Source organism: Chrysochloris asiatica, unplaced genomic scaffold (genome assembly GCF_000296735.1).
Source record: "Chrysochloris asiatica unplaced genomic scaffold, ChrAsi1.0 scaffold00034, whole genome shotgun sequence".
NCBI classification, from domain to species: Eukaryota; Metazoa; Chordata; class Mammalia; order Afrosoricida; family Chrysochloridae; genus Chrysochloris; species Chrysochloris asiatica.
This window is the reverse complement of record NW_006408552.1, coordinates 15,397,044-15,415,523: the sequence shown is the minus strand read 5'-3', so window position 1 is coordinate 15,415,523 and position 18,480 is coordinate 15,397,044. Positions and strand designations below refer to the sequence as shown.

The 18,480-nt window shown below is 41.5% G+C and overlaps 1 protein-coding gene and 1 pseudogene across 1 annotated transcript in view; both read right to left on the bottom strand.

Moving 5' to 3' along the window:
• The window catches only part of RADIL (Ras association and DIL domains), an 82,136-nt gene that overhangs the window by 20,848 nt on the left and 42,808 nt on the right, over positions 1–18,480 (bottom strand). The window lies entirely within an intron of this gene.
• LOC102833493 overlaps positions 2,652–18,480 on the bottom strand; it is a 33,942-nt pseudogene continuing 18,113 nt past the window's right edge.

Here is an 18,480-nt window from a genome sequence, read left to right as displayed (position 1 = left end):
CAGCATCATTTCTATCACCAAGGCCATATTTTCCAACTACTGATCCTTCCTCTTTGCTCCCAACCTTTGCATTCCAATCATCAGTAATGATCAATACATCTTGATTGTATGTTTGATCAATTTCAGATTGAAGAAGTTGGTAGGATTCTTCTATTTCGTCCTCACTGGCTTTAGTGGTTGGTGCGTAAATTTGAATAATAGTGGTATTAACTGGGCTTCCCTGTAGGCACATGGATATTATCCTATCACAGACCCATGGTGCTTTCAATATTCTCCTCCAACACCATAGCTCAAATGCATCAATTCTTCTATGGTCTTCCTTATTCACTGTCCAACTTTCACATACATATGAGGCTACTGAAAATATCATGGCTTGGGGCAGGTGCACCTTAGTCCTCAAACTGATGTTTTTATTCTTGAACACTTTAAAGAGGTCTTCTGCAGCAGATTTGCTTAATGTAATATGTTGTTTGATTTCCTCACTGCAGCTTCCATGAGTGTTGACAGTGGATCCAAGCAAAATTAAGTCTTTGACAACATCAATCTTTTCTCCATTTATTGGTCCAGTGATGAGGATTCTTGTTTTCTTTACATTGAAGTGTAACCCATATCAAAGGCTGGGTCTTTGATCTTCATCAGTAAGTATTTCCAGTCCTCTTCACTTTCAGCAAGCAAGGATACATCATCTGCATAGCACAGGATTTTAATGAGTCTTCCTTTAATTCTGATGCCATGTTCTTCTTCAAATAATCCAGCTTCTCAGAATATTTGGTCAGCAAGAGTAAGTATGGTGAAAGAATATAGCCCTGGTGCACACCGTTCCTGATTTTAAACCATTCAGTGTCCCCTTGTTCTGTTCGACCGAATGACTCTTCATCTATGTACAAGGTCCTCATTAGCACAATTAAGTGTTCTTGAATACCCATTTTTTTGCAATGTTATCCATAGCTTGTCATGATCCACATAGTTGAAAGCCTTTGCATAGTCAATAAAACACAGGTAAACATGTTTCTGGTACTCTCTGCTTTCAGCCAAGATTCATCTGATGTCAGAAATGATATCCCTCATTCCATGTCCTCGTCTGATTCCTGTTTGAACCTCTGGCAGTTTCCTGTTAATGTACTGCTGCAGCAGCTTTTGAAATATCTTCAGAAAAAATTTACCTGCATGTGATATTAATGCTATATTATCTCATGATTTCTGCATTCTGTTGGGTCACCTCTCTTTGGAATGGGCACAAATATGGATCTCTTCTAATCAGTTGGCCAGGTAGCTGTCTTCCAAATTTCTTGGCATAAATGAATGAGCACCTCCAGTGCTGCATCAGTTTGTTGAAAGATTTCAATGTGGATTCCATCAGTTCTTGGAGCCTTGGTCTTTGCCAATGCCTTTAGTGCACCATGGACTTCTTTCTTCAGTATGATTGGCTTTGATTATATGCTACCTCTGAAAATGGCTGAACTTTGACCATTTCTTTTTGGTTAAATGATTCTGTGTATTCCTTCTATCTTCGTTTGATGCTTTCTATACCATTCAATATTTTACCCATAAAATCCTTCAATATTTCAAGTTGATGCCTGAATTTTTCCTCAGTTCTTTCAGTTTAAAAAATGCTGAGTGTGTTCTTCCTTTTTGATTTTCTAGCTCCAGATCTCTGCACATTTCATGATACTTGTCTTTTTCTTCTAGAGCTACCCTTTGAAATTTTCTGTTCAGCTCTTACCTCCTCCTTTTTTTCCATTTGTTTTAGCATCTCTTTGCTGGAGAGCAAGATTCAGAGTCTCTTCTGACATTCATTTTGGTCTTTTCTTTCTTCCTTGTCTTCTTAATGACCTTTTGCTTTCTTCCTGTATGATGGTCTTGATGTCATCCCACAACTCTCGTCAGCCTGCCAAGTTTAAAATGAGCCATTTCAGAAGCAGGAACAAGGATCTGAAGAGCCCAGAGCAGAGTGCACCTTTTGGATCCCGAGAACCCCATGCTCGGAACCTCCTCAATCCAGGATTTATAATTCATTTTCCAACACACGGTGTGCAGGCTAAGCTTCCACATTGCTGGTTAATGGTCAGAGAGAATTCAAATGGAGACTGAATGGATATCAAGACTCAAAAAGGAGTTAGGGCTCCCACTGTAGGCTGCAGCCTCCCATTAATCCAGTGCTTTGGAATTCAGGCTCCAACACAGGTCATTTCTAAGGGGCTTGGGGAATGCATGCAGGACAATCACAGGGTTTTAACAATGGCAGGTCCGGGCCAAGCAGAGCAGCAAGCTGCATCCCACCTTCCCTAGGAGAGGAACCAAGTCGGGTAGTGTTATTGTTAGGTGCCATCAAGTCAGTGCCAGCACACGGTGACACTATGTACAAAATAACGAACCCCTCCCTGCCAGCCATCCTCATCCTCCCTGCTCTGCTGGAGCCTACTGCAGCAGCCGCCAAGCCAGCAGTGCTCACTGTGTCGTTGTGTACAGATCACACTGTTGTGGTTTGTGGCCTTTTCTGTGTATGGTTTGTTTCACAATTATACACACACACACCCATCCCCAGCCTCCCCAGCCACTCTGTACTTTCTTTCTTGGGCAGAGAGGACACAGCCTGCTTTTCTCCTACACCGTCTCTGCAGCGGAAACTGAAAACAATCTGCTAGCAGCTCCTAAACCGTGGAGAGGGAGCATCGAGCTGGGAGATGCGGGAAGTGGATGTGGGCCTCGCTGAGTGTACTACCTGGAGATACAAACAGGTACAACTGGGATAAGGGAGTAGGCTTGGCAGTTGCACTCAGAGTACCCCGTCCCTGCAGCTTCCCCCCATCGAGGGTGGACAGTACTGGAAACAGACACCCAAAGCCAGCCTGCCACAGACCCTCCCAATATCTGTGTCCATCACAGAACCATCGCTCTAGGATGAAGTCTCTGATTTCCTGCCAACCTACCCTAGAGGGGACCTAGCTCAACTTCTGGGGGAACCACGGGGAGTACTGTAGCTGTAATATTTTATTTCTTAAGCTAAGTCCATCAGTATCCACCAAGGATGGGTTCGAGGACCCTCTCTACCCCCACCCACCCACCTCTCACATACCAAACTCCGCAAATGCTTAAGTCCCTTAAATGATATGGCACAACACAGTCCACAAAGAAATAGCTCTACATTCTACTTTACTGAGTACCAGCTGGGATCTTCCAGGCTTGTGAGCAGCCATGTAAGATACAATTATTGGTCTCTCCTCATCCCAAGCAAAGAAAAGTGAAGAAAATCAAAGGCACATGGAAAGACTTAGTCCAAAAGCCTCCACATCCTGAAACCAGAAACACTAGATGGTGTCTGGCTACCCCTACCAACCACTCTGAAAGGGATAACAATAGAAGGTCCTGGACAGAGTGAGAGAAAAAAGTAGAACAATCTTCAAAGTCATAAAACCCCACCAAGTTTGCTGGTCTGATGGAGCCCTGCTGGCACTGTAGGGTAACCACTGGACTGTTAACCACAAGATCAGCAGTTCAAACCCACCAGACACTGTAGAGGAGATATGAATGCTGCTCCAGTGAAGACCTGCAGCCTCAGACACCCTATACAGGTATGACGCTGACAGAGACTGGTGGAACCCTCAAGACTGTGGCCCGTAGGCACTCATCAGTCTGGACCTGAGCTCACCCCTTTGGCTCAACGTCAGTCAAACAGTAGACGAGCCAATAAGAAGAACAGTCACACCAGGCAGATATGCAACCCCAGAACCACCAACAGTATGAGATCAAAAGGGCAGCAATTGTCCAGAGACAAAACTCAGAAGGAAGGGACAAGAAAGGAGGAGGAATGGGGAGAGGGAGACACAAGAAGGAAGTAGGAAGAGTGCTGTTGCTAAACTGAGGGGGCTGCAGTCGATGTCAAGAAACAAAACGGGTGTGAATTGTTGAATGGAAAACCAACTTCTAGAAACTATCACCCAAATCAGAATAAAAAATTGAAAAAAGAAAAAAAAAAAGGCACTGTCTTTGCATCTAACCTAGGTACATCTGTAGTGTCCTAGGTTAGGGTCTATAGAGAGCAAAACCAGTGAGGTTTATATGTTTATACATGTTGCTATATGTGTACACACATTGTCATATTTGTAACCATGTTATCATATGTGTATATACATGTTCTTGTTAGGTGTCATGGAGTCAGTTCTGACTCCCAGCGACTCTATGCACAACAGAACAAAACACTGTCCTGTCTTTCGCCATCACAATCGTTACGCTTGAGCCCACTGCTGCTGCCACTGTGTCAATCCATCTCCTTGGGGGTCTTCCTCTTTTTTGCTAACCCTCCACTTTACCAAGCATGATGTCCTTCTCCAGGGACTAGTCCCTCCTGCAAACAAGTCCAAAGTATGAGGGATGAAGTTTCATGATCCTGGCTTCTAAGGAGCATTCTGGCTATACTTCTTCTACAACAGATTTGTTTATACTTTTAATATTCTCCTCCAACATCATAATTCAAATGCATCAATTCTTCTACAGTCTTCCTTATTCATTGTCTAACTTTCACATGCATATGAGATGACTGAATGAATATACCATGGCTTGGGTCAGGCACACCTTAGTCCTCAAACTAACAACACTTTAAAGAGGTCTTGTGCAGTAAATTTGCCTAAAGCAATATTTTGTTTGATTACTTGACTGCTTCCATGAGTGTTGATTGTAGACCCAAGCAAAATAAAGCCTTAAGACAATTTCTCCATTTATCATAATGCTGTTTATTGGTCCTGGTGTGGGGCTGTTCGTTAATGCGCCAGACGGCAAAGCCGTTTGAACTGCAAGGTTGGTGGTTCAAGCTCACCAGCTTCTCCTTGGAAACCCTATATGGGGTCGGTATGGGCCGGAACCAACTCGACGGCACTTAACAACAACTACAATTTATTGGTCCAGTTGTGAGGATCTTTGTTTTCTTTACATTGTGATGCAATCCATACTGAAAAGCTGAAGTCTTTAATCTTCATTAGTAAATATTTTAAGTTCTCTTTATTGCCAGCAAGCAAGGTTATATCATTTGCATATCACAGGTTATTAATGCAGCTTCTCAGATTATCTGTTCAGCATATAGACTGAATAAGTATGGTGAACGTATCCAATCCTGACACACACCGTTCCTAATTTTACACCATTCCGTGTTCCCTTGTTCTGTTCTAATACCTGCCTCTTGGTCTATGTGCAGGCTTCTCACGAGCACAATCAAGTATTATGGAATACCCATTTCACAATATTGTCAACAGTGTTTCATGACTCATATAGTAGAGAGTCAGTAAAGCACAAGTATGCATCTTTTTGACATTCTCTTTCTGACAAAAACCATGTGACATCAGCAATGATATCCTTCAATCCACATCCTCTTCTGAATACAGCTTGCATTTCTGGCAGATCCCTGTCTATGTAATGTTGCAGCTGTTTTTGAATTATCATCAACAAAATTTTACTTGTATGTGATATTAATGAGAATGGGCACAAATATGGATCTCTTCCAATCGGTTGGGCACATAGTTGTCTTTCAAATTTCTTGGCATAGATGAGTGAGCAATTCCAGTGCTGCATCAGTTTGTTGATAGATTTCAATTTATATTCCATCAATTCCTGGAATCTTTGTTTTCACCAATGCCTTCAGTATAGCCTGGATTTCTGCCTTCAGTATCATTGGTTCTTATCATGTGCTACCTCTTGAAATGGCTGAACATCAATCTTTTCTTTTTGGTAAAGTGACTATGTTTCTTATCACCTTACTTTCATGCTTTCTGCATCATTCAATATTTTACCCATAGAATTCTTCAATATTGCAACCTAAGTCTTGAATTTTTTTCTTCAGTTCTTTCAATTTGAGAAATGCTTAGTGTGTTCTTCCTGTTTGATTTTATAACTCCAGGTCTTTGCACATTTTATTTAATATTTGACTTTGCCTTCTTCTCAAGCTGCCCTCTGAAATTTTCTGTCTAGTACTTTTACTTCCTCCTTTCTTCCATTCACTTTAGCTTCTCTACACTCAACAGCAAGTTTCAGAGTCTCCTCTGACATCAATTTTGGTCTTTTCTTTCTTTCCTATCTTTTTAATGACTTTTTGCTTTATTCCTGTATGATGTTCTTGATGTCATCTCACAGCTCTTCTGGTTTTCTGTCATTAGTGTCTAAAGCATCAGATCTGTTCTTGAGATGGTCTCTAAATTCAGGTGGGATATGATATACTGAAGGTATATCCCATTTTGGGGGGCTCTTGTGGACTTTTTTTTTAGCTTCAACCTGAATTTGTATAGGAGCAATTAATGGTCTGTCCCACAGTCTTCCCTGGCCTTGTTTTCGCTGATGATATTGAGGTTTTTCTACCATCTCTTTCCACTGAAGTAGTCAAACTGATTCTTGGAGTCTTGGTTTTCACCAATGCCTTCAATGCAGTATGGAGTTACTCCTTCAGTAATGGGTTCTTGATCATTTGCTACCTCTTGAAATGGTTGAACATCAACCAGTTCTTTTCTTTTTGATACAGTGCCTCTGTGTTCATCTGGTAAGGTCCATGTGTATAGTCATCTTTTATGCTGCTTTAAAAAGTATTTGTAATGAGTAAGTCATTGGTCTTGCAAAATTTTATAATGGTATTGCCAGCATCATTTCTGTCACTGAGGCCATATTTTCTAATGATTCATCCTTCCTCTATGTTTCCAAACTTTGCATTCTAATCACCAGAAATTATCAGTGCATCTTGAATGCATGTTTGGTCACTTTGAGACTGAAGAAGTTGGTGGTTGTTGTTGTGAAGTGCCATCAAGTCGATTCCAACCCCCAGCGACCCTGTATAGGGTTTCCAAGGAGCAGCAGGTGAGTTTGAACCACCAACCTTGCAGTTCAAATGGCTTTTCAGTCTGGCGCCACTTTCATCAACAGTAACTTCAGTAGTTGGTACATAAATTTGACTAATAGTGGTATTAAATGATATGCCTTTTAAGTGTATGGATATTATCCTACAATAGACAGCGTTGTACTTCAAGATCTTGGAACATTCTTTTTGACTATGAATCAATGCCATTCCTCTAGAATTTCTCATTCCCAGCAGAGCAAACCATATGATTTTCTGATTCAAAATGACCAATACATCTATTCCATCTCACTCATTCCTAGGATATTGATCTTTATGCACTCCATTTCATTTCTGACAACTTCAGTTTTTCTAGATCCCTGCTTCCAACATTCCATGTTCTGATTATTAATGGATGCTTATAGTTGTTTCTCCTCATTTTGAGTTGTGCCCCATCAGCAACTGAAGGTCTTGAAATGTTTTACTCTATTCATGTCACTATGGTCTACTCTACTTTTAGGAGGCAGCTCTTCCCCAGTCATATTTTGAGTGCCTTCCAACCAGAGGAGCTTATCTTCCGGCACTATATCTGACAACCTTCTGCTTCTATTCATTAAGTTTTCATTTTCTGATACTATACCTGACAATGTTCCACTGCTATTCACAAGGTTTTCAGTGGCTAAACATTCAGAAGCAATCTGCCTTTCCTTCTTCCTAGTCCTAGTTTGGAAGCTCTGCTGAAACCTGTCTATCATGGGTGACCCTAGTGGTATTTAATACCAATGGCATAGCTTCCAGCATCACAGCAACACGCAAGCCACTACAGTAGATTAAACTGACAGACAAGTGGAGGATATGTGAATATAAAGAAAGGTTTATACCAAGGAAATTGCTCACAGGTCAGGCTGGAGGCTTCTTCTGGTTCATGTAGCTGCTGGGACTGAGTAGCCCAAGATAGGCCGGTCAGAGGCTGCAGACGTGAATGAATCCAAGGTCGAGCAGGTAAGACAACCTGCGGATGACTCCCAGGATTGGCAGGCAATACAACAGCCCATTGGCTCAATTACAAAGAAGCAAAGGTTGGATGATAAGACATATGGAAGATCCAGACTCCACAAAAGAACAAGCAAGCTTTGCCTGAGTATCCAATACATTGGAAGCAGGTCACAGCCTTGAGAAAACTTGCTTTCAATTGACTGGCTGCTCATAGCAGATCTCATCATGAAGGAGATTCTACCTGGATCTCATCCTGAGGGATTGCCACATCTAAACTGCCAAACCACTGAGAATCCTGACCTAGTGAAGCTGACACAAAACCTTAACTAGCAGAGTCTGGTATACTTTAAATCATCTCTCCACATGACTTAATACACCTCATACAATGGAAATGCCATGTAGACAGCATCTTAACTCCCTCAACTTTTGAAGAATCGCTTTGACCACTTACTTTTTTTTACCTTCAAAATATTTTCAACCTAAGATTGATTTAATCCACAGATGCAGAACCAGTGGATATGGAGGATCAACTGTCTATTATTCTGCATATATTTTGCAGGTCAAACCATCATTGAGGTCCAGTGCATTACTCTAGCACCACACCAAGACTCCTAAGATGTTTATACAACAGCATTATCTATAAAGAGCAAAAAAAAAAAAAAAAACAACAGAAAACGATTAGGTACACTCATTCATTAGCATTAAAAACAATGCTCAATATGAAGAGGTGATCATATTATGTGAAAAAAGGGGGGGGGCATATAACTATGTATATAACTTGATTTTCCTAACACTGACTGTCACCAGGAATAAGAGAGGAGTGCATCATTTGGATCCGGGGCCCCTGCACTGAGAACCCTCCAGATCCAAGACACAGAGAGCTGTAACACCAGAGACAGTGAGAAGCGGGGCCCCCATACTGAGAGCCCCCAGATCCAGGAGATGGTGAGAAGCGGGATCCCCACATTGAAAACCCCCAGACACAGGAGATGGTGAGAAGCGGGGTTTCCACACTGAAAACCCCCAGACCCAGGAGATGGTGAGAAGCAGGGCCCCTATACTGAGAACTCCCTAGACCCAGGAGATGGTAAGAAGCAGGGTCCCCATACTGGGAACCCCCAGATCCAGGAGATGGTGAGAAGCAGCAGCAAAGAAGCATTAAGGGCAGAAGCAGCAGAACCTCGGGACTGGCAGGAAGCGGCATAGGGAACTTCCTAGCCCAGGGAGTGAAAGACTCCGCATCTTTGGGCAGGAGGTTTGCTGACAGAGTAGGGAGGCCTGTGGGCAGAGCCAAAGAACTTTGTAATACTTGCCCGAGCAAGTCAGAGGGCCAAGGGCCAGAGAGAGGTCTGCTCAAAGGTGCAGCTGAGAAGAGGCTGTCCTGGCCAAAGAACTATATCCTGTGCCTTTTCTAATCCAGAATTATGACCTGGAGTCCTGGTGTGGCACTGTGGGATAAAGCACTGAACTGCAAGGTTAGTGGTTCAAACTCACCAGCTGCTCCTCAGAAACCCTATACAGGGTCACTATGAGTCAGAACCGACTCAACAGCACTTAACAACAACAACATACTTCCTTAATAAAGCTCACAATCATGAATAAAAAAATAAATGGAAGGAAATGAATATGAATCAAAATCAACTCAGTGATAATGGGTTTGGGTTTAAGAAACAGCAGAAATGAAAGTCTCTCTGAGAGGTACTGTAACAGAACTTTCTACTCTCTTCTTTTTGTTATTAGGTGCCTTCACGCTGGTTCTGACTCATAGTGGCCTTATGCCCATCCTAGGCTATGCTGCTATGCACAATCACTACCCACTGCTGTGACCACTGTGTCAATCCATCTGGTCAGGGGTCCTGTTTTTCACTGATCCTCCACTTTACTCCAAGCATGATGTCCTTCTCCAGGAACTGAGCTCTCCTGATAATGTGTCTAAAATCTAGCCATCCACACTTGTAAGGGGTATTCTGGCTGTACTTCTTCCAGCATAGACCTGTTTGGGCTTCTCTTCTTTATACTTACCCTTGTTTTCCAAATGTTTACATCTTATTCTTAAAAGCAGGGAGGAATTCATTTTTAAAGTACTGACGAGTATTTCTCCATGGTAGAACTTAGACCTCCTTATACTAACTAGTCTTGTAGTTGTTGTTGTTAAGTGCCATCAAGTCAATTCTGACCCACAGCAACCCTGTATAGGGTTTCCAAGGAGCAGCTGGTGAGCTTGAACCACCGACCTAGCAGTTCAAATGACTTTGCAGTCTGACGCATTAGCCCACAGTGCCACATCAGGGCTTAAGCAGGACAAAACATGCCTCTCAAAGAAGCAGCTAAGAATCTACTTCAAATCATGGGTAACTGAGTAGATAAATGCTTAAGCCATTGTTAGTTTGTCACAAATGGAAATGGAGCCTCCCAGAACCCTGCCAAAGAAAGAGTGGTGTGGCATAGTGAGGAGTGCTCTGGCAATGGCTGGTGGCCCGCGATGACGTTAAACCTTTCCTTAGAGATGAGAATGATAGATATGGCCATCCACCTGTCTGTGTTGACTCTGGGTCAGTTGCAGCAAGAGCACTTCACAGGCCTTAAGCACCCAAGGGAGGATCTACTTCCCACGTCAACTCCATGCATTATTCTTTTCTGGGTCTTCTGTCCCGGAGCTTCGAGCAATCTTCTGTTTTAAGTAACTGTCTTACTCTCAGCATTCAAGGAAGGCCTCACTTGCCACTAGGGAATCACTCCCTCCCTTCCCATTACTAAGGCGCTCTGTTGGCACTGTAGGATCAGCACTGGACTAAGCACAAGGTCAGCAGTTCAAACCTACCAGCTGCTCCAAGAGAGGCAGTCTGCTCCTGTTAGGATTTAGTCTTGGAAACCCTCTCCAGGGTCACTAGGAGTTGGACCTCACTTGATGGCAGTGGGTTGAGGCTCAGCGTGCGTTTTCTAGGCCCAGCATGTTATTTTCTAGGTCAGCATGTATTTTCTAGACCCAGTGTGTATTTTCTAAGCCCGGTGTGCATTTTCTAGGCCCAGAATGTATTTTCTAGGTCAGTGTGTATTTTCTAAACCCGGTGTGCATTTTCTAGACCCAGCATGTATTTTCTAGGCCCAGCATGTATTTTCTATGTCAGTGTGCATTTTCTAGGCCCAGCATGTATTTTCTAAGTCAGTGTGTATTTTCTAGGCCCAGCGTGTATTTTCTAGGTCCAGCAGCTTTAGCATTTGTTATGAATTTTATGAAGGGGTTTTCAAAAAGTTTGTGAAAAATGGAATCAAAAGGCAATGGTTCTGTGAACCCGGGTGAAGACCTGGTTGGCCAGCAGGGTGGCAAGACCTGGGGACTCTTGGGCCCAGAGTCAGTGACATAGCCACAGAGGACTAGAGTGGAGAGTGAAGTGTCCAGCTGATAAGAAAAGAGGGCATACGCATAAGAACACCCACACTTGCAGATAATACCCACTTATCCTGGCTTCAGTGACTGGATGATCAGAGCTCAACCAGAAATAAAAAGAAGAGGAAAAAAAAAAAGTATTCTCATACAAAATTGATGGACCTACACCTATAGAAGCAGTAGCTCAAAAGAGGGAATAAATCCTTACAGCAAGAATCATTCCCACCCCCTCCACACACAAGAGTAGACTGGGATGGGCAACTTGGACATTGGCTACCCAAAATGGGGGGCAGGGGGCTACAAAGGCAAGAAGTGAGGGGAGCAGGGGGCTACTAAGGCAAGAAGTGACTGGCTTACAAGCTTTCAAGGGGGAACCTAGATCCAGAGGGCCTGAAGGAAGGTAGAATCTACAGTGAGTAGTATTCAGTCTGACTAGGCGGGGCTGATGCAATGAAATGCAGACGGGTCTCTTGTGATACAATAGTGAATAATTGTTATCAGGACTGATTGTGAGGGTTGGAAATGTAAAGGTAGGCGTTTTATAGCAAGGAGGGGAGTGATTAACTTTCCAGTCTAGGAGCAGAGGTCCCTAGGACCATCAAGGGAGAAGAGCAGAGAGCAGGACCCTACCCAGAGAAGCAGTGATGCCTGAAATGGAGCCAGAGATGATGACGAGGCGTGATGGAGCAGCTGGAGACTTTAGATCCAGAGAGGGAAAGCGACTGTGTACTGAAGACTTGGGGGGGTACGGGGGAAGGATTGCATGGAGGGGATTGTAACCATGGCAATGAGACAATATATGACAGAATGAATGTAAAAAAAAATGTTCTCCCATGTAAACTATCACATAATTCACAAAAAAAAAAAAAAAAAAGACAATGGAGCTTTTCCACAAACTTTCTGAAGCCCCCTCTACTTTAGTCCGATCATTGTTGGATGCCATGGAGTAGGTTTCAACCAGTAGCAACCATGTAGAGGGTTTCCAAGGAGGGGCTGGTAAGCTTGACCCGCCTGACCTTGTGGTTCAAATCGACTTTGCAGTCCAACACATTAGCCCACAGTGACCAACCATCTGCATTTATAACCTCTAAATATACCTAGCATCATGATGTGTCACGTCTCTCCTCAGCTTTGGTTTTTGTTTTTGTTTTTTTTTTTAATTTGTAAGCTTGGCTTTCTAGAAGTTGCCTTTAGATTAGCATAACTTTATAGTAAGTCAGTGATTATTAGAAAATCAAATCCAGCCCCTCCTTAGAAACCTAAACACCATTCTCTATCTAAAAAACAAGTGACATTTATCCCAGGAATGCAAAGTTGGCATCAATTCTGAAAATCGATGAACTCATACACTATGGTAATGGGATAAAGGACAACAAGCACATGAACAGCTCAATGAATGCAGATAGAGCCTCTCGGAAAACCCCCAACACCAGTCAATGATGAAAGCTCTCTACCACCTACAAAGAGCTAAGAACTCTAAGAAATATATTGTACATTTTGACCCTCAGACGGAAAAAGCAAACGCATTTGCTCTCAACACTTCTATCAATGTTGTTCTGGAAGTTAGGACAGTCCACGGCTGAGAGAAAGGAATTAAAGGCATCCTGGTGTGGCGCCGTAGGATAACACTACTGCTAACCACAGGTTGGCGGTTCAAACTCACCAGCTCCTCCTAGGAAACCTAACCAGAGTTGCTCTGAGTCGGAAGCAGCTGGATGGCACTAACAATAACAACAGCATACTGGGAAGGAAGGAGCAGCATGGTCTTTATTCACAGATATCAGGAGTCTGTATGTAGAAAGCCAAAGGGATATACTGGGAGATTACTAGAACAGGATCCAAGATCAACTACTCAAACAACTATTTCTGTCTCTATCAATAATCAAACCAAAACCCATAGTGACCCGAGAGGACTATAGAACTGCCCCAGAGGGTTTCTGAGGCTATAATCTTTACAGCATGCTGCCTCATCTTTCTCCCATGGACTTGCTAGTGGGCACAAACCACCGACCTTCTGCTCAGCAGCCTACTGCTCTTAACCAAAGTACCACCAGAGCTTGCTAATCAACCAATAAATTACCAAAAAATAAAATGAAACAACACAATACTTAGGTATGCATTTAATAAATGGCCTGCAAGACTTACACATTGAAAATTTTAAAAAATTACTAACTAAGAGGAATTTAAAAAGACTGGAATAACTCCATGATCATGAATTGAAGACTTTACCGTGTTAAAATGACAGTTCTTCCCAATTTGGTCTATAGCATCAACATGATCCCCATTTTTTAAAAAGAACTGCCTTTTTAATGGAAATGACCAGCAAATCAAAAAATTCACTTAAAAACACAAAGGACCCAAAATTCAAAACTTACTATAGCAAAACGACAATCTTCAAGACAATATACAAGGTACTGGTTCCCTGGAACCAAAGTGAAAGTCCAGAACTTACATGAATGTTCAACTGGTTTTCAACAAAGGGATTTCAAAGCAGTTCACTAGAGAAAGGACAGTTCTTCCAACAGGTGGTGCTGATAGCCACATACCCAAAAGGGAATTTACACTCTTGCCTCATACCACACACAAAAATGACCTCAAAATGAGTCACATAGATGAAAAGCTTAAACTATCAAACTTTTAAAGAAAAACACAGAGTAACCTCTTCATGACTAATAAGAGGGTAGACACATTGTTGAATTGGGTGAAAAAAGAAACATGCATAAATTAGTGAAAGAGAAGCTGATTGGCTCTGTAAATTTTTACCAAAACCACAACTTAAAAATAAATAAAGACATCTTCTTCAAGACCTTGGTTGGGTTGGCAAAAACATTGCTTATGTAACACCAATGATCTGTTTTTCTTTTTAAGTTGGTTTTGATAAATTGGATTTATCAAAATTGTAAAGTTCTGCATTTCCAAAGACTCCATTATGAAAAGGAAATGACAAGCCACAGAATGGGAGAAAATGTTTGCAAATTGTATGTGTAGTAAATGACTTTTATCCAAAAAATACAAGGAACTCAATTTCCGGGTTGGAGGCAGGAGAAGCAGAGTCAGCTAGGACAGGCTACTAGGGAGAGGCATGGAAAAATCAGAGACGGTGCTTTCACAGAGCAGCTCCAGAAATTTGGATCTAGTATAAGGTGTAGAGCATCAGTTTCCCGCACCCACCAGTGGAAAAATCACTGTAGAAAGGAAAATACTGTGATTTCAGAATTGATAGGATGCAGGACACTCCCTGCGGCCACTCCGTCCAGGCTGAGATCAAAAGGTGGGGCCACAGCCAAACTGATAAAGTGATGCCACACTAAAAACCACGCAGTGGGCATTTGAAAAAAGAGGTGTGGGGGATTCTACATATTTTTTCCTCCTCTGGCCTGTCGCACCCTCTCTGCCCAGTACAGACACCTTCAGGCAGGTGGGAGCACACATCCAAAAGGGTCCAACATTGAGCCCACAGTTTTCCCATGGCACAGAGAGGAGGAGCCCCATTGGTCCCAAGAGCTGATCCTTTGGCAGCTGCTTATGACATCTGACTCTGGGACTCAGCCCTAAAGTTGACCTGGGTGGGATCCTTTATTCCTGCCTATCCAGCAAGAAAAAGCAGGTCTAGCCATACAGACAAACCATATGAACACTCTGTAAAACTCCCAACATAAAAGGCAAGAGCCACCACCAACTACTACACACAAGGATGCAGATATTTTGAGTATTATGCCGTGAACATGCAGATACCTAACTGACCTTCAGAGATAAAAAGTGAACAATCTTTCTCCCATTAATTTCTCAATATCTATCTGTGCACCTCTACAGTAGTGACTGGAGGAGGGGTCTGAGCGAGTGGACACCCCCACCCACAGCCGGAGGTTTCTACTGTGTACACACACTGACCTGCACAGCAAAGGTTATTGGTCAGTCCGCTACAGTTTTATTTTTGGTTTTGAATGATGGTTTTTGTCTCTGCTTTTATATTATTTTTGGTTTTGGTCCTTTTGATCACACTTTTTTCCTGATGGTGGGAGCTTTTCCTCCCTACATTACCCAAGAAAAGACAGCAATTGTGGCCATATAGCCAAGCTACAAGCATACCCCATAATATCCCACCAATGGAATAAGAGCCAATACCAGCTGCTAGGCATTACATGCAAAAAGGGAATCCTATGTCCAGATCACATCCACCAGGAGACAATAAGTTTAACAACACAGCAACATCCATTCATTTAATCATTGAAAACACACCTAACTATTGAAATGTCCAAGAAAAAGCAACAAAAGATCTCAGCACATGTCCAAAAACAGAAAAGAGTAACTAAGACAAGTGAGCTTGAGGCAGACATAGACTTTCCACAAGATGAAGAGCAGACTTTGGATTTGCCTGAGAAGGAATTCAGAAGAATGATCTGGAGACAAATTCAAATGCTTCACAGAGGAGTGGAGGAAAATAAGGAAGAAGTCAGGAAAGCGCTACAGGAACAATCACTTAAGATAGATATAGCATTGGAAACAATTCAAAACCTGCAAAAAGAGGCCCAAATGATTAATAATAAAATATCAGAACTGGACAATACACTGAAAAGGCAAAGGAGTAGAACTGAAGATATGTAAGAGCCAGTGAGCTGGAAGACAAATCTTTCAATACTACTAAGATAGAAGAGCAAGCAAAAAAAAAGGATTAAAAAATCTGAAGAAAGTCTAAGATTCATGAAGAGGAATAACTTAAGAATTACTGGCATTCCAGAAGAATCACAGAAGTCCACAGACGAGATAGTTGAGGAGCTACTAGAAGAAAATTTCCCTAACATCTTGAAGGATTAGAAGATAAACATTCAAGAAGCCAAACGTACCTCAGGAAGGATAGACCCCAAAACAAAATCACCAAGACATATCATAATCAAGCTCTCCAAAATCAAAGACAAGGAGAGAATCCTAAAAACAGCCAGGGAAAAGAGAAGTGTTACTTACAAAAGCAAGCAAATCAGATTAAGCTCTGACTTCTCAGCAGAAACCTTGCAGGCATGAAGGCAATGGAGAGACAAACAAATATAAAACCCTAAAAGAAAAAAACTGCCAACCAAGAATCATCTATCCAGTAAAACTGTCAGTCAAATAAGATGGTACAATCAAAACATTCCAGGATAAACAGAAGCTAAGAGATTTTGTCAAAGCCAATCCAGAATTTCAAAACATCCCATAGGGAGTTCTTTGGACTGAGAACCAACAAGAACAGACAACAACCAGAGATTGACAGACGTGGCAACACCACCCAGAGCTCAGACAGCAGATAGCAGAGTGCAGAACAGAACAAAATTACAACAACAAATTCAAAGGAACTGGGAGGTGAACCAAAGATCAAAATAATAACAATGTCAAAGAAGGGAAAAATATAGGAACAGAGATCCAGGTGGTGAGGAGGTCAGGTAGACTGCAGGATACAATAGACTGTCTTAAAAGTTGGGAAAAGTTAATAGACTATAGGGTAACCCCAAAGAAAGTTAATACTTCACATATTACCATGAAAATGAAGATCCAGGCAAAACAAGGGAACATTAAAACTAAGAAGAAACTGACAAGAAATAGCACAAAAAAAAACACACAAACTCAGCACAAGAAGGCAGGCAGAACAAAGGAACAAACAGCACCACAAAAAATTAATATTAGACAGCAATTAATTCATGTTGCTGTTGTCATGTGCCGTGGAGTCAGTTCCGACTCATAGCGACCCTGTACAGGGTTTCCAAGGCTATAAATCTTTACGGGAGCAGACTGCCTCATCTTTCTCCCACAGAACAACTGGTAGTTTCGGACTGCTGATCGTGAGATTAGCAGCCCGATTAGTAATCACTAAGCTACCATACCTATCGATAATTACATTGAATGTCAATGGATTAAATGCACCAGTGAAGAGACAGAGAATGGCAGAATGGCTAAGAAGAAAAAACTCGTCAATATGTTGCCTGCAAGAGACACACCTTACATACAAAGAAAAAAAAAAAAAAGACTAAAAGTTAAAAGATGGAAAAAATATATACCAAGCTACCTTCTATAAAAAAAACAAGCAAGAGTGGCAATACTAATCTCTGATAAAGTAAACTTTAAGACAAAACCAGCATTAAGAGATATAGAAGGACACTATCTCATGATCAAAGGGTCGATTGACAAGACGACATAACCATAATAAATATCTACACTCCCAATGAAAAAGCACCAAGATATATGAATCAAACATTACTGGAACTGAAGAAAGAAATAGATAAATCTGCAATCATAGTGGGAGATTTTAAGACGCCGCTTTCGAAAAGGGATAGAACTAGAAAGAAACTCAACAAAGTTACAGAGGAACTAAACAGCACAATCAACCAACTTGACCTCACAGATGTGTAAAGAGCATTCAACCCAACAACAGCACAATATACATTCTTTTCCAGTGCACATGGAACATTCTCCTGAATTGACCACATGTTAGGTCACAAAGTAAGCCTCCATAAATTTACAAACATCAAAATACTGCAAAGCATCTTTTCAGACCATAGTGCTACAAAAGTAGAAATCAACAATAAGACCAAGGAAATAAAGTTGAATACATGGAAACTGAATAACACACTGCTGAAAGCGACTGGGTGATAGAAAAAATTAAACTTGAGTTCACAAAATTCCTAGAAACAAACGAGAATGAAAACACAACATACCAAAATCTTTGAGACATGGCGAAATCCGTGCTGAGAGGACAATTCATTGCGATAAATGCATACATCCAAAAGGAAGAAAGAACCAAAACTAACACATTAACATAGCATCTCCAAAAATTAGAAACAGAACAACAGAGGGAACCTACAGTCACCAAAAGAAAAGATATAATAAAGATCAGAGCAGAAATAAATGTGACAGAAAACAGAAAAACTATAGAAAGAATCAATAGGACAAGAAGCTGGTTCTTTGAAAGGATTAATAAAATTGACAAACCATTGGCAAACATAACAAAAGAAAAGAGGGAGAAAACCCAAATAACACGTATTAGAAACCACATGGGTGTTGTCACAACAGAACCAAAGGAAATAAAAAGGATAACATGAAAAGTTGTAAACTTAGAACAAATTTGAAAACTTAGAAGAGATGGATATATTTTTAGAGAAACACAACCTACCTAAACTTATACAAAATGAAGTAGAAAAGTTGAACAGACCCATAACAAAAGAAGAAATTGATCAGGTCATCAAAAAAACTCCCAACCAAAAGAAGTCCAGGTCCAGATGACTTCACTGGTGAGTTTTACCAAACATTCAGGGAAGAG